The sequence below is a fragment of the Cololabis saira genome, chromosome 3, assembly GCF_033807715.1.
Source record: "Cololabis saira isolate AMF1-May2022 chromosome 3, fColSai1.1, whole genome shotgun sequence".
Taxonomy (NCBI): domain Eukaryota; kingdom Metazoa; phylum Chordata; class Actinopteri; order Beloniformes; family Belonidae; genus Cololabis; species Cololabis saira.
In genome coordinates this window covers 54,788,304-54,801,003 of record NC_084589.1, presented here as the reverse complement: position 1 = coordinate 54,801,003, position 12,700 = coordinate 54,788,304, and the positions used below count along the sequence as shown (strand labels likewise).

General features: G+C 43.9%; 1 protein-coding gene across 2 annotated transcripts in view; it reads left to right on the top strand.

The window, feature by feature from the left end:
* Positions 1-1,696: 1,696 nt before the first annotated feature.
* Positions 1,697-12,700, top strand: part of LOC133440526 (collagen alpha-6(VI) chain-like) — an 85,708-nt gene continuing 74,704 nt past the window's right edge. For both annotated transcript variants that reach the window (XM_061717802.1, XM_061717801.1), the window contains exons 1-2: positions 1,697-1,751; positions 10,906-10,970. The gene's annotated coding sequence lies outside the window, so the exon portion shown is untranslated. The remainder of the gene's footprint in view (positions 1,752-10,905; positions 10,971-12,700) is intronic.

The following is a 12,700-nucleotide window of genomic DNA, read 5'->3' as shown; positions in this document are numbered from 1 at the left end:
CTATAGGCTTTACTAAACAGAAAGGTTTTAAGTTTAGTTTTAAAGGTGGAGGTGGTGTCAGCCTCCTTAACCCAGATTTTTCGTTTTTTCGTGCGTTTTTTCGTGCGTTTTCTCGTACGTTTTTTCATACTTTTTTTCGTGCGTTTTTTCGTGGGTTTTTCCGTACGTTTTTTCGTACGTTTTTTCGTGGGTTTTTCTGTACGTTTTTTCATACGTTTTTTCGTAATTTTTTTCGTGGGTTTTTCCGTACGTTTTTTCATGCGTTTTTTTGTACGTTTTTTCGTACGTTTTTTCGTATGTTTTTTCGTACATTCTTTCGTGCGTTTTTTCGTGCGTTTTTTCGTGGGTTTTTTCGTACGTTTTTTCGTACGTTTTTTCGTACGTTTTTTCGTGGGTTTTTTCGTACGTTTTTTCGTACTTTTTTTCGTAAATTTTTTCGTATGTTTTTTCGTACATTTTTCATACGTTTTTTCGTGCATTTTTTTTCGTACGTTTTTTCGTACGTTTTTTCGTACGTTTTTTCGTACGTTTTTTCGTACGTTTTTTCGTACGTTTTGGATCATGTCGGTCCCCCCTGCAGCACAGGCCTATAGCAGCATATCTACCACCAAGCTATATTTGAGACTAACTATTATAGTCTTGTTCTATAGCTGCGACTATGACTACTGACTCTAACACACTAGAGTTTACACTACCTAGAGATTTACCAACACCAGCTAGAGGTTTACTAAACACTAACTATAGGCTTTACTAAACAGAAAGGTTTTAAGTTTAGTTTTAAAGGTGGAGGTGGTGTCAGCCTCCTTAACCCAGATTGGAAGTTGGTTCCAAAGTAATGGTGTCTGATAGCAGAACGCCCGCCCTCCAAATCTACATGTAGATACTCTAGGAACTACGAGTAAACCTGCACCCTGGGAGCGGAGAGCTCTGCCAGGAACATAAGGCTCTATCAGGTCTTGTAAATACTGCGGAGCTAAGCCGTTTTGGGCTTTATATGCAAGTAATAAAATTTTAAATTGGATTCTGAATTTTACAGGTAGCCAATGGAGAGAGATGTTGATGCTGAAAGATGTTAATTAACATAAGCTTTGAACATTGAAGTAATAATTACAAGTATGGTCCTCCAGCAGCATTTCTCTGGTCAGAGTCTGGTCTGGTCTAAAGTGTTTTTTTCTGTCTTTAACATATATAAAGTGTATTTTTTCTGTCTTTAACATATATAAAGTGTTTTATTTCTGTCTTTAACATATATAAAGTGTTTTTTCTGTCTTTAACATATATAAAGTGTTTTTTTTCTGTCTTTAACATATATAAAGTGTTTTTTTCTGTCTTTAACATATATAAAGTGTTTTTTTCTGTCTTTAACATATATAAAGTGTTTTGTTTTCTGTCTTTAACATATATAAAGGTTTTTTTTCTGTCTTTAACATATATAAAGTGTTTTTTTTTCTTGCTTTCAGAGTCTGGTCTGCAGGTCCGAACGGAAACTAAGAGTTTACAGATGTTTGTCTCTGCAGGACAGACTTCTGCGTGAGCAGATTCTGATCAGCTGGTGGTGTTTGTGTTGCAGATGTTGCTGCAGGGGGGAGGATGGGAGGATGGATAGAGGGAGGGAGGGAGGAGGGATGGAGGGATGGAGGGAGGGAGGGAGGGGCCCGGAGGACGGAGCCGGATCCTTCCTCCAGGGCCTCCGGGACTCGGCTGGCAGCAGCAAGAAGGACGGACGGACGGACGGACGTGGAGCTGCATCTGTAAGTTCTGGTGCTCAGATACAGGTGTTGGATTTTAGCTTTGCTTGTAATGTGCATTTTTTGCTCAAGTCACTTTAGATACAATCCATACTGCTTTTAAATCTATTTAGCTGCTATAAATGTTTTATGTTTGTTCCCTTGTTTGATTCTATTGTTTGAATGAATTGTTTTTATGTTTTTTTGCGGTGGAAACGAGCATTTCTGCTAAAACCCGGTGTATTTTTTACACTTCTTCATGTAGTGTTCATTAATATGCAAGTACATTTTCCTTTAAAAAAAAATCTATAAGATAACAGCAGCCAAAAGTATGCAGACTTTCAAAATAAAAGTCACTTTAGGTACAATCCATACTGCTTTTAAATGCTGGTGAATCTATTTTTGCTGCTATTTATGTTTTATGTTTGTTTCCTTGTTTGACTGAATTGTTTTTATGTTTTCTGTGGTGGAAACGAGCATTTCTGCTAAAACCCGGTGTATATTTACACTGCTTCATGTAGTGTTCATTAATATGCATTTGATTTGATTTGATTTGATTTGATTTGAACAATGTAGGACCAAATCCATCTGTCTTTTATTCTCTAGGGTCATTTATGCGTTAAAGCAGGACTTTAAACAACTTCCATGCTTGAAAAGCTGAAAGTAGAATCATATCTCAGGTTATAGTCGCCCGGGTGGTGATGAACATCTGGAATAACTTTAAATGTTCAAACTTGGACTTCAGTACATTTTTCTTTAAAAAAATATATAAGATAACAGCAGACTTTCAAAATAAAAGTACCCAAAGTGTGACCTTTTTTTAATTCTTCAGTAAACAACAGGGAGGTTTAAAGAAGTGAAAATTGACTTAATTCTGAGTTTCTCTGCTGACAGTTTGCATGTTTTGGAGAAAAAAGTTAAACATTTCTGGAATAAAGTTGAAATGTTGAGAAAAAAGGCGAAATTCCGACTTTATTCACGGAATTTCGACTTTATTCTTGAAATTATATTTCAACATTAATCTCGACATTTCGACTTTTTTCTTAATTAATTTATGCGTTAAAGCATTTTAAACTGTGCTCGGGTGGTGATGAACATCTGGAATAACTTTAACTGTTCATACTTAAGACTTATGTACACTTTCCTTTAAAAAGAATCTATAAGATAACAGCAGCCAAAAGTATGCAGACTTTCAAAATAAAAGTACCCAAAGTGTGACCTTTTTTAATTCTTCAGTAAAACAACAGTGAGGCTTGAAAGAAGTGAAAAAGGACTTAATTCTGAGTTTCTCTGCTGACAGTTTGCATGTGCAGGTTGGGGTTTGGGGGGTTAGGGGGGTTTTTTGAGGGGGGTCCTGTCTTTTGTCTGTTCCGGAGACGAGTCTGAAGTTATTTACGCGGTCCGGGTTCATCAGGATTATCTGAGGTGGTAAAAGCCGTCGTCGGTCGGTATTTCAGATGAAGGGGAGACAGTTTAACGGCCCGGAAACATCTGCAGCCGAGTGAAGATCAGAGTCTTTGTTCAGGAACGAGGGGGATATGAGGACGAGGGGGTTGGGGGTAACGAGGATCTGGTCCTGGGTCTGGGTCTGGGTCTGGTTCCCCCCTCAGGTCCTCCAGGGTCTGGACTCGGGGGGGAACCGGAGGAACCAGACGAGGAGCTTGGTCTGGTCCCGGTGTCTCCAGGAATGTTCTGTCATGTGTCAGATCTGATCTGACAGATGACAGAACTCCTCGGTATTCCTGGACCAGCTGGGGGGTAATCTGATTACACTGGAGCCCTGCAGTCTGGACGGAGGGAGGGATGGATGAATGGATGTAGAATTGGATGGAGGGATGAGGGATAGGTGGGTGGGTGGATGGATAGATGTAATAATAATAATAATTAAAGCTGCATGCAGCGATGAACGGGCCCTTGCACGTGCAATTTCCACCAATAAAGGTCAAGGACTCAAAACTAAGTCCGATGACACCACCCATGACTCTTTATATCAAACCATTCAAAAGTTATGACAGAAAGTAGGAACTATCAAATATGGACACATCTGATCAAGGGGGGCGCGCTTTTTGGCGTCTATCGTCACCACGGTAACGCTTTTGAAAGAGAAAAGTAATGCGTGTTGACACATTTTGATGTATAACACACCTGGGTGCACGTTACGGTTCGGGCCGTATTAATTGCCGAAGGAATGGCATAAATTGCTCCAAAATTACGCCATTAATTCATAATGTTCAAAATGGCCGACATCCTGTTGGGTTTGGGCCATGGCGCCAAGAGACTTTTCTTTAAGTTGTGACATGATACAGGTGTGTACCGATTTTCGTGCATGTACGTCAAACCGTATTGTGGGGCTTGAGGCACAAAGTTTTCTAATTGAACATGTACAGCCCGCCACTTGCTATAAATGTACAATCGTTTGTAAACTTGTGCTCCGTACCATGTGACCATGGTGGTGAGTTAAATAAAGGATTATGATGATGGTTTAAACCAGTCCAGGGTCGTGTCGGATCGTCCAACGGCGGCTAATCCATCAATGAGGACGGTAGGGGAGATTGTGTCAAAGGCCGCGCTCAGGTCCTGCGTTGGGCAGGAATGTTCTGTCCATCTTGGGGGGGAATATTGGAATAGTCTTCCTACCACTATTAGAGACAGCACCACTTTACCCTCATTTAAAGCAAAACTTAAAATATGGCTGAAGGAAAACCAAAGGTGTGAACATTACACAACCTTTTCTCTCTCTGTCGTGACCCGTCAATGTGCAATAAGCATTAGCACTTTATAGATCTGACAATTAAAGCACTTTAAGAAGCAATGGGGCGATGTGGAATCTGCATCGGCACTTTACAAACTCTAGCACTTAACACTTTAACTTTACGGTCACCTACTGGTTTATCAATTGCAACTTGTTTTATTGCTTAATGATTTTTATCTATTTTATCTTTTAATGTTGTGTTTTTGTTGGTATGAATGTCATATCTTGTCTCCTTTGTCTGCTGATGTACGATTCTGTGTCTGGCATTAAGTTGTCGCGGGGACAAATGGTGGAAATTATTGGCTACAACCGTGAATATTTACACTTGTGTTCATTAATATGTACAGTCCCTGTCTAACAAATAAAGTGAATTGAATTGAGGAGGAGGAGGATGAGGAAGGTAATGAGTCCAGTGTCGGCAGCCGTGAGGAGGTCGTTGGTGATCTTGACTAGAGCTTTTCCAGTGCTGTGAGACGGACGAAATCCAAATCGGAATAGTTCATAGAGATTATTGAGAGAGAGGTGATTATGAACCTGAGATGCAACAGTTTTTTTCTAGGATTTTGGAGAGGAAGGGAAGATTGGAGATGGATGAAGGTTGTTGAGATAGTTGGGGTCACCAGGCACCAGGTTTCTTGAGAATTGGGGGTTACTATGGCCGATTTGAGAGATAAGAACAATAGCAGAGGTGAGAGAACAGGGTTGGCCAACCAATAAGAGCCACAATTGGTTCCTGTGTTCCTGCAAAGAGCCACATCAACTACCCATAATCCTTCACTCCCTGCTCTTTCTGAGACAAAAATACCTTTAGAAAAGGGAAAGGTGGAATCCTGCGCTCTGATTGGTTGTTAACTGTGGTATAATGATCTGATTGGTTGTTAACTGTGGTATAATGATCTGATTGGTTGTTAACTGTGGTATAATGATCTTATTGGTTGTTAACTGTGGTATAATGAGTTTATACCACGGCCTGTCAGGATGACTTGCATTTTTTCCCTGCCATTTTGAGAGTGGAGTTATTTGCGTCACAAAAGCAAAATCCAACAGGAGCGCTAGCGCCGTATGGTTCAACGGGTTGAGCAGGTTGAGGAACCGGTCTCAGAACCAAAACGGCTCAGATCTGTGGGGTTTACTTTTAAAATACTCAGACGACAAAGAGAAAATCTGTCATCAAGTTTAGACTGGTTGGTGAGATGTGTTTAGCTCCAGCTCCTCCTCATCTGTTCATCTCAACGTTTGTGTCAAACAAAAGCCGGGAACTCTTAAACACATTTAATCCTGTCACTGATGTTGCTACCAGTTACCAGTTTTATCTTCCAAGGATAAACAGTTTTTAGTTCTGATATAAATATCTGACCCGACTCTGGGTTCATCTTCATCCTCAGATAAAACTCTTAGATGTTATTTTAAATGATACCACGGTCTGTGTGAATACTGGATTCTGATTGGCTGGCAGGTGGAAATTGAAATTGAAATCTACACTAGTAGAAAACAAGTTGGGTCAAATTTCCTGATAACTTTAATATCATTACTGGATCAACTGCCAGGTGGTAACCACGGCAACGGAGATTCAGGTGGTAACCACGGCAACGGAGATTCAGGTGGTAACCACGGCAACAGAGATTCAGAGAAGAAGAGCCGGCTACCGCAGGACGGACACATGAGGGATTTTTGTAAATGTATTTTAATTTATTTGGTGAATTTAACCATTTTGATGTCTGGGATGCAGAAGAGGAGACAAAAGAAAATAGCCGAGCGGACTAGAATATCTCCCGTTACTAAGGAAACGGACTAGAATATCCCCCGTTACCAAGGAAACGGAGTTATGGCTTGTTGTTGTGGCTTGTTATAAAACTAATGATTTACACTGAAAACACATTAAAGCATGAATAACTGATTTAATATTTATGTTTTTTGGTAAGTGACCGTGGTATAAGTGACATTAACATAAATATATGGACTTTGTGTCATCCATATATTTATGTTATTTTAATGTACAACTCGTCGGTCATTATCCCTTACTTAACATTATCCCTTACTTAACATTATCCCTTACTTAACATTATCCCTTACTTAACATTATCCCTTACTTAACATTATCCCTTACTTAACATTATCCCTTACTTAACATTATCCCTTACTTAACATTATCCCTTACTTAACATTATCCCTTACTTAACATTATCCCTTACTTAACATAAAGACACGTAGATGAAACTATTACAAAAGTAATCTTTGTCGATTCGTGCGGTGAATCAAACCAATAGGGCTTGGTTGCCAAGTTGCATTCTGGGACGCGGCGGCCATGTTGGCGGCCTCGTGAGTGTAAACAAACAGCAGTGTAGTAGCACCAAGTGAACAGAAGGAACGCAAAAAAAAGATGTTAAAATGGCGTGAAGGAACTGGAATTTACCGGGAACCTTAAACAAGGAAGCCAGGGAGCGAAGAACGACGAAGAGAGAGCACGTCTGTACACACCGGGCCGAAGAGCAGCTAAGCTAGCTTCCAACATGGCGGCTACGCCAGGTGATGACGTCATGACGACCAATCCCTATTTAACAATTCTACACCACAATGTCTGTTCCCAGGTCTTATTTCACACAACTGACTAGTAGTTAATAGTAGTTCATGATTCAGGGGAATATAAATGTGTCATCTGCATAAAGGTTTTCAGAGAACTGATCCAAGCGGAAACAGCGATAATGAAAGAAGAAGCGGGCCGAGAATAAAACCCTGAGGAACTCCACATCTGCTTAGAGTAGATTAGTAGGCAAGGCAAGTTTATTTGTACAGCACAATTCAACACAAGGTCATTCAAAGTACTTTACATCAACATTAAAAGTAGCAAGACACAATTAAACAGTCAATAACAAATAAAATGATAAGAAAGAGGTAAAATAATAGAAAGCAGCAGTTGTTAGTCAGTAAGGGCAGTAGATCCAGTAGGTTCATCTCATTCTTACAATGGTAAGAATTACGTTTCTATACGGTCAAAACGTACAAAGACCTGGTCAAATACAGATTTACTAAAGTAATCTGTAACAATTCCTACGGTGAATTAAATCAATTCTACACCACAACGCTGCGTTCAGGTCTTGGGTTTGAGTCCTGCCCGGTCCAGTGAGACAGTCCCGTCCCGGGAGGAATGTCCTCCGTTTGGAACTTTGGAGACAAGAGTTTATAAGAGTTTATAAACCTCTTGATAATGAAAACTCTTCGTTGGCACACACACACACACACACACACACACACACACACACACACACACACACACACACACACACACACACACACACACACACACACACACACACACACACACCAGGACCAGACCTGGATCAGTGTTTATTTACATCATTCCTCTGCGGTGCATCATAGATCAGCTGTAGGTGTGTGTGTGTGTGTGTGTGTGTGTGTGTGTGTGTGTGTGTGTGTGTGTGTGTGACAGCTACAGCCTTGTTTGGTCAGCGTTTACGTTTCCCGTAGCTCGGGACCAGCAGGACCAGCAGGGATTCAATTCAATTCAATTCAATTTACTTTTGACTTTATTTGTTAAAAAGGGACTGCACATATTAATAAACACAAGTGTAAATATTCACGGTTGTAGCCAGAGGCTACTGTAATTTCCACCATTCGTACCCGCGGCAAATTAATGCCAGACACAGAACTGAAAACCAGCAGACAAAGGAGACGAGATATGACATTTAAACCAACAAAACACAACATTAAAAGATACGACAGAAATATTTATTTATTTTATTTTTATGTTTCTATGTTGGAGGGGTTAAAAAAAAAAAATCTTTTAGTGATACTTGGTACACTACGGTTACTGAATGCAGTGATCTTTCTATTGGTTTTTTTTCTTCTAAATAGTTATGAAGATGTATGTACCATTGTTACTTTGGCTATTGATCTCAATAAAAAAAAAAAAAGATACGACAGAAATAGATAAAAATCATTAAGCAATAAAACATGTTACCATTGATAAACCAGTAATTAAGGGACCATAAAGTTAAAGTGCTAGAGTTGGTAAAGTGCTAATGCATATTGCAGGGATCCGGTCCGCCCCTTCAGAACCAGGACTTGTTCAGGTCCTGGCCGCCCCCCTTCAGAACCAGAACCAGGACCTGTTCAGGTCCTGGCCGCCCCCCTTCAGAACCAGGACTTGTCTGCTGCGGTTCTGCAGGACCAGCTGATCCGGTTCCGGGTTCCGGGTTCTGGGTTCTGGGGAATCCCACAGTATCAGTATTTTCATCCCCAAACAAAAACCAGGAGCTTTGAACTGGTCAGGATGTGGAACCGGAGGAGGATTAGCAGCTAATCAGGCTAACCGCTAGCAGATGAGGGGCATTAATAACATACCAGGATGATAGGAGACAGAGACATCATACCATTTCATCAAAATTTCAACTTTTTTCTCAAAATTTCTGTCACCAGGTGTAGTTCCTACTGTCACACGTCCACGCCCGCACGCACGCATGTACGAAAAAACGCACGCTCGCAAGCAAAATCACACACACGCAAAAACGCATGCCCACACGCACGCACGAAAAAATGCAGGCACGGAAAAAAGCACGCACCCAAAAACGCACGCATACCAGGATGATAGGAGACAGAGACAGAGACAGAGCGTTCGTTCGTGCGTGCATTTTTTCGTGCGTTCGTTCTTTCGTGCGTTTTTGACATTTTGACTTTTTTCTCAAAATTTCAACTTTTTTCTCGACTTTTTTCTCAAAATTTCTGTCACCAGGTGTAGTTCCTGCTGTCACACGTCGACGCCCGCACGCACAAAAAAACCCACGCTCGCAAGCAAAACACACGCACGCACGCACGCAAAAATGCACGGACGCACGCAAAAATGAAAACAGATTACACCTACCAATCTAGACAGATTACTCCAACCGATCAAACCTGCAGCTCAAATATACAAAAAAGAGAAGATTTGAGAAGAATTTTCTCTTTGTTGTTTCAGTATTTTAATCCCCAAACAGAAACCAGGAGCTTTGAACTGGTCAGGATGTGGTACCGGAGGAGGATTAGCAGCTAATCAGGCTAACTGCTAGCAGATGAGGGGCATTATGGGTATTATCTGAGAGAGGTTCTGGTTCCGGCGTGTCCTGGTACTTTGGTCTCATCCCCCCGTATGCAGGTCTAGATCTGGGGGGGGTCACCCTGGATCCCCCGGAAGACTGGAGGTTCTGTTCCTGATCCAGGTCCTGATCCAGGTCCTGGTCCTGATCCAGGTTCTGGTCCAGGTTCTGGTTCTGATCCAGGTCCTGGTCCAGTGCTGGTTTCTTCTGGTTTTACTGAGACCCGTCTGGGAGCTCCAGATGTCTGAAGGTCTGAAGTGTTTCCTGGCAGGTGTCCTGGCGGACCCGGGACCTCTGAGTCAGTAACAGCTGAGCAAGTCCTGTGCCGACCCGCCTAGCCGACCCGTTTATCTGAAGAGCTTTGTGTATAATTAGTGTGCAAAGTTTACGAGAACTTCACAAAGTCTGCTGGCGCTGAGTCAGATTTTTGTGGAGGAGCTGGAATCCATCCTGACGGAGACGAGTCCGGGTCGACCGCAGACCCACTAATAAAATAAAGCTGCTATTACCGACTGTGTTCACAGAGAAATAAAGGTCATTACAAACCTGTGAGTGGAAAGATGTGGTTTATTTAGTCTAGTGTTTCTGGGATTAAAGGGTTGAAATCCCTGTAAACATCAGCATGAAACGCTGAAACGTTGTGCTGAAAAAACGTCTGTATGCAGGAACATCCTGGTGCTGAAATGTTCGGCTGCAGGAACGTCCTGGTGCTGAAATGTTCGGCTGCAGGAACGTCCGGGTGCAGACATTTCTTGCTGCAGGAACATCTGGATGCAGGAACGTCTGGGTGAAGGAACGTCTGGATGCAGGAACGTTTGGATGCAGGAACGTGTGGATGCAGGAACGTTTGGATGCAGGAACGTTTGGATGCAGGAATGTTTGGATGCAGGAACGTTTGGATGCAGGAATGTGTGGATGCAGGAACGTTTGGATGCAGGAACGTGTGGATGCAGGAACGTGTGGATGCAGGAACATCAGGATGCAGGAACGTTTGGATGCAGGAACGTCCGGGTGCAGACATTTCTTGCTGCAGGAACATCTGGATGCAGGAACGTCTGGGTGAAGGAACGTCTGGATGCAGGAACGTTTGGATGCAGGAACGTGTGGATGCAGGAACGTTTGGATGCAGGAATGTGTGGATGCAGGAACGTTTGGATGCAGGAACGTGTGGATGCAGGAACGTGTGGATGCAGGAACATCAGGATGCAGGAACGTTTGGATGCAGGAACGTCCGGGTGCAGAAACGTCCAGCTGCTCGCGTTTGCGTCTCGCTGTTTTGAACCTCGGCTCTGATTTAGCTGTTGACGTTCACGACTTCCTGCGTTTTGTCTTCCAGGATCGTGGGAGTCCAGCTGTCGACCCGCTGAAGTGCTGCTGAGCCGGACGTGGAACCCGCGGCAGGTAAGGGGGCGGGGCCACTGCTTTCTCCTCCCACCTCCCAGCCAGTCTCGGTGCTCTGCCGTTGCCGTAGCAACGCCTGCACGTCTGCCGTGGCCCTCAGGAGCCCACGTGCGAGCAGCCGTGCTCCTTCTCAGGCCTTTTAAGTACATTAATCTGGTCCACTCCTGCGGAGGATGTTCCGTAATGAGGCTCTTCCTGCGGATAATTGTGATGTTTTCCCTGCTGGCTGCTCCTCGTTTTCTGCTGTTTCAGCCTCCACGATCACGTCTGGATCAGGAGGACGAGCTGACGGGAAGCTGCACGGCGACACGCCGGGAGTAAAACCATTCAGGGGGACGTGCCGCATAACTCCATGAGTTATGAAGCCCGTCGGAGCCGCGGTCTAATTCATAAGTTGTTGTTCCGTCCCCCGGGATCTAAGTCACGACACCAGACTAAACAAATCAGACATGGTTCCTCCCTCCTTATCACGCAGACCAGACACCGGCTCCTCCAGTCTCTACATTTTATCCTTCTTTACTTCAAACTTGGAGGGTAGAGGACCTGCAGGTCTGGATCTGGACCCTAGTGGTCTGTAGAGGACCTGCAGGTCTGGATCTGGACCCTAGTGGTCTGTAGAGGACCTGCAGGTCTGGATCTGGACCCTAGTGGTCTGTAGAGGACCTGCAGGTCTGGCCGTCTTTAGATTTATTTAGTTCTGCACCTGAAATGTTACCGAAACTCCAATAAAATTTTCTGTTCACATCACGTCTGTGATTCCAGCTGGTGGTGAAGACGGTTGTTTTTACGCGGGAGGATAATTAGATAAATGTTTAAAACAACACACTGAACTCGTTAGAGTTGACAGTTTAATCATTTGGGCAAACAAGAGATTTTTTTCTTCAGGTCAAGAGAAATAAATGTCAGTTAGATCTCGACTACGGTTAAAGCATCGTGTTTATATCTCTGTCGGCACATTGGTCGTTGTTTGAGCAGCAGCTGGTCCAGGTCCAGGACCCGGTTTCTGCGGTGAGCAGGACCAGCGCTGGGCTTTGGACCAGGACCAGGTCCTGGGTGGTTGGAACTCTAACAGACTGTCAAACATTTCCACTTTAGTTAACGATCTAGCTGTAACTGTATCCATGAACAGTAGTTCTGTTTTAAACACTGCAAGGATAAATACATCCGTCAGCCGGACGTCCCGGTCCCTGGTGGTCCTGGTCCCTGGTAGTCCTGGTCCCTGCTAGTCCTGGTAGTCCTGGTCCCTGGTAGTCCTGGTCCCTGCTAGTCCTGGTAGTCCTGGTCCCTGCTAGTCCCAGTCCCTGGTAGTCCTGGTCCCTGCTAGTCCCAGTCCCTGGTAGTCCTGGTCCCTGCTAGTCCCAGTCCCTGGTAGTCCTGGTCCCTGCAAGTCCTCCCCTTGCAACTCCTCCCCTTGCAAGTCCTCCCCCTGCAAGTCCTCCCCCTGCAAGTCCTCCCCTTGCAAGTCCTCCCCTTGCAAGTCCTCCCCTTGCAAGTCCTCCCCCTGCAAGTCCTCCCCCCGTTAGTCCTCCCCCTGCAAGTCCTCCCCCTGCAAGTCATCCCCCTGCAAGTCCTCCCCCTGCAAGTCATCCCCCTGCAAGTCCTCCCCCTGCAAGTCCTCCCCTTGCAAGTCCTCCCCTTGCAAGTCCTCCCCCTGCAAGTCCTCCCCCTGCAAGTCCTCCCCTTGCAAGTCCTCCCCTTGAAAGTCCTCCCCTTGCAAGTCCTCCCCCTGC